Below are 3887 nucleotides of genomic sequence, written 5' to 3' on the forward strand. Positions count from 1 at the left end.
AGAGAGGAGGCAGAGACAGAGGCAGAAGGAGAAGCAGGCTCCTCACAGGGAGCCTGATGTGGGATTTGATCCCTAGACCCCCGGATCACGACCTAGACGCTCAACGCTGAGCCACCCAGGCATCCCAAAGCCAATGAACTTTTATGTTGTGTTTCCATTTTCAATACATTTGAAACACTTTCTAATTTTCCTTTTGAGTTCTCTGATGCATGTTACTTAATTTCTGTACTGCTTGCGTTTTCTGTTGCAACATGACCTATTACACATATGGTGGCTTCAAACCACACCCCTTATCTTCATCCAGTCCTGTGGCCTAGGATTGGGCAGGACACCCTTGAAATCAGGGTACTGGTGGCCTGTGCCCCCACCTGGAGCCAAGGGTCCTCTCCACTCATACCTGTCGCTGGCCAGACTCAGGCCCTTGACGTTGGAGAACTGAAGACTGTGCCTCCCGACTGGCCACAGGCTTGGCACTATTCTCAGCTCCCCACAGCCCCTCTCAGGTTCTTGCTCCTTTGCTCCATAATGACCAATCTCTTCTCTTTTGTGCTTCAGATCTCCTACTTGGAACTCTGATGAGGTGGGGCCCACCCTAATAATCTTATCTTAAAGTCAACTGAGTAGTAACCTTAATCACATATGCAAAAATCCCTTTGTCCATTTTTTAAAAAAGATTTTATTTATTCATTAGAGACACACACACACAGAGAGAGAGAGAGGCAGAGACACAGGCAGAGGGAGAAGCAGGCTTCCTTTGGGGAGCCCAATGTGGGATTCCATCCCAGGACCCCGGATCACGCCCTGAGCCAAAGGCAGATGCTCAACCGCTGAGCCACACAGGTGCCCCTCCCTTTGTCCGTTTAACATAAAATTCATCACAGGAGTCACACTGGAGGACACAGGTCATGAGTTTATCTTAGAATTCCACCCCATCACACACAGATTTAGGGATTTTCCACATACTGTTCTCTTTGGCATTTAGAATTCAATTCTATTGTGGCCTCACTCTGTATGATTTGAATCCTTTTAAGTTTATTAAGAATAGTTTTATGACCCCAAATATGGTTTATCTTGGTAAATGTTTCATGTGTACTTGAAAAGAATGTGAGTTCTGCTGTTTTCAGGGTGGGATATTTTATAGATGTCAGTTATGTCGGTTGGATTGGCATTGGTGATCACCTTTTCACTGCCTTCCTGACTTTCTGCTTACTTCCTCTGTCACACCTCCTCACATAGTTGTCGATTTGTCTATTTCTTCTTTTGGTGCCAATAGTTTTTTCTTTTATGTATTTTAAAGCACTGTTATTAGGAACATTAACATTTAGGAGTATTATATTCTCTTGATGAATAGACCCACTTGTCATTATGAAATAACCTTTTAATGCCTGGGAGTATGCTTTGCTCAAAATGTACTTTGAAGCTTTAAAAAATATTTTTAAAAGATTTTATTTATTTTTTTTGAGAGAGAGAGAGAAAGAGAGAGAGCGAGCACAAGCAGTGGGAGGAGTAGGGGGAGAGAGAGAATCTCAGGCAGACTCTGCACTGAGTGTGGAGCCTGATGTGGTGCTTGATCTCATGACCCTGAGCTCATTATGGGAGCTAAAATCAAGAGTTGGACACTTAACCAACTGAACCACTGAGGTGCCCCTGCCTGAAGTTAATATAAACAGCTCTCTTTTCTTTTGATGAATATTAGCATGCTATATATATTCCTATCTATTTACTTTTAATCTATTTGTGTCTTCACATTTTAAGCAACTTTCTTAAATGTAGCATACAGCTGAGTCTTGCTTTTATTTTTTAAATCCATTCTGACAACTTCTGCCTTTTTAATTGGGATTTTAGACCATTTATATTTAATGTAATCATTGATAAGGTTGAATTTAAATCCATCATCCTGCTATTGGCTTTCTCTTTATCCCATAGGTTTTTGTTCTTTTTTTTCCCTCTTCTTTTTCCAGTTGAGTATTTTAATGATTCCATTTTATTTCCTTTGTCAGCTTCTTAGCTGTAACTCTTTGTTTTGTTATTTTGCTGGTCAATTCAAGACTTACAATGTGTCTCTTTAACTTACTACTCTACACCTTCAAGCAATACTATGATACTTCCTGCACAGTGTAGAAGCTTCACAGTAGCTACTTCTACTTGTCTGCCCTTCCTGGCCTCAGTGCTAGTGTTGTCATACATTTTACTTAGATTGCATTATAAACCTCACAACACATTGTTGCAATTTTTACTTTGAATAGCCAATTATCTTGTAAAGACATTTTTCAATAGAATAATTCTTTACTTCCATATATATAATTTCTGGTACTCTTCACTGCTTTGTGTAGGTTCAGGTTTCCATCAGGGGTCATTTTCCTTCTGCCCAAAGGACTTCTTTCAAGAATTTTCTTTTATGCACATCAGCTGGTTATTTGTCCTTTCAGTTCTTTTCTTTTTAAGATTTTATTTATTTATTCATAAGAGACACAGAGAGAGGCAGAGACACAAAAAGAGGGAGAGGCAGACTCCCTGCAGAGAGCCTGATACAGGACTTGATCCCAGGACCCCAGGATCACGCCTTGAGCCGAAGGCAGATGCTTAACCACTGAGCCACCCAGGACCCTCCCTTTCAGTTCTTCTATGTCTGCAAAAAAGTATCTTCTTTGTCTTCATTTTTGAAGGAATTCTTGTTGAAACTAGAAATTCAGATTTTCATTTTCTCCTTTAAGAGCTTTAAAGATGGCTGTACTACTATATTCTAAATTGCATTGTCTCTGATACTGCCTACTGTCATTCTTATTCTATTCCTTGATATGTAACATGTCATTTTTCTACAGATGTCTTTAAGATTTTCCTTTTGTTGGTTTTAAGCAATTTTAATTTATGTGCCTTGGTGTCATTTACCCATGTTTATTGTGCCTGGGTTCATTTAAATTTTTGAATCTGTGGATTTATTTAGAGAACTTCCAGTTAATATTTCTTCAAATATTTTTTTTGTTTCATGTCCTTTTGGGTTTCAGTTTTATGCAATATAACATGCAATTCATTATCCTGCTTAGAGTTGTCTCAAAGATCACTGATGCTCTACTCATTTTTTTAGTCCATTTTCTCTCTGAGTTTCATGGGGATAGTTCACTAATCCAACATTTTCTCATTTGCTCTCGTTTTTGTCTTTGACTGTACTTTGCCTTCCTCCACCTCCAAAGAGGGGTCTTGTTTTCTTAACTGTCCTATCTCTTTAATATGTTTATATGTTCCTTTACCTTCCCAAACATATAGGACATAATTACAATAAATGTTTTAATATTCCATGTACAAATTTCTTCACTCTGTCATTTGAATCTGTTTCTAGAGATTGATTTTTTTCCTGATATTTTCCTGCTTGTTTGCATTCTGGTAATTTTTGATTGGATGTCAGGTCTTGTGGGTTTTGTGTTGTTGGGTGCTACATATTTTTGTTCTCTTACAAACATTCCTGAGCTTTCTTCTAGGATGCGGTTGTATTTGGTCCTCTTGGGTCCTAATCAAAAGCCTTGTTGGACAGAACCAGAACAGCGTTAGTCTAGTGCTCATCCTGTCCTGCTGTTGAGGCAAAATCTTTCTAGGCACTCCACCCAGGTCCCTGTCAGCTCTGAGGTGTATCTGCTCTGGCTGGGGAGGGCACTGGCTATTCCTGGCACTGTATGAGCTCTGACGATTGTACTTTCATCTTCTTTTGGATGGTCCTTTCCTCACTTTGGGTGGTTTTCCCAAGTACATGCCCCCATCATAGCTGAAAACTTGGTCTCTGGGTTTTCTCTCCCTCCTCCTGGTCTTTTCCATGTAAACTCTAGGGGTCTTGACCTCCCTTGACTCCTGCTGTCAGGCTCCACTCATACCACCGTCATGGTCTGAAAGTTCTC

Source organism: Vulpes lagopus, chromosome 11 (genome assembly GCF_018345385.1).
Source record: "Vulpes lagopus strain Blue_001 chromosome 11, ASM1834538v1, whole genome shotgun sequence".
In the NCBI taxonomy this organism is placed as follows: Eukaryota; Metazoa; Chordata; class Mammalia; order Carnivora; family Canidae; genus Vulpes; species Vulpes lagopus.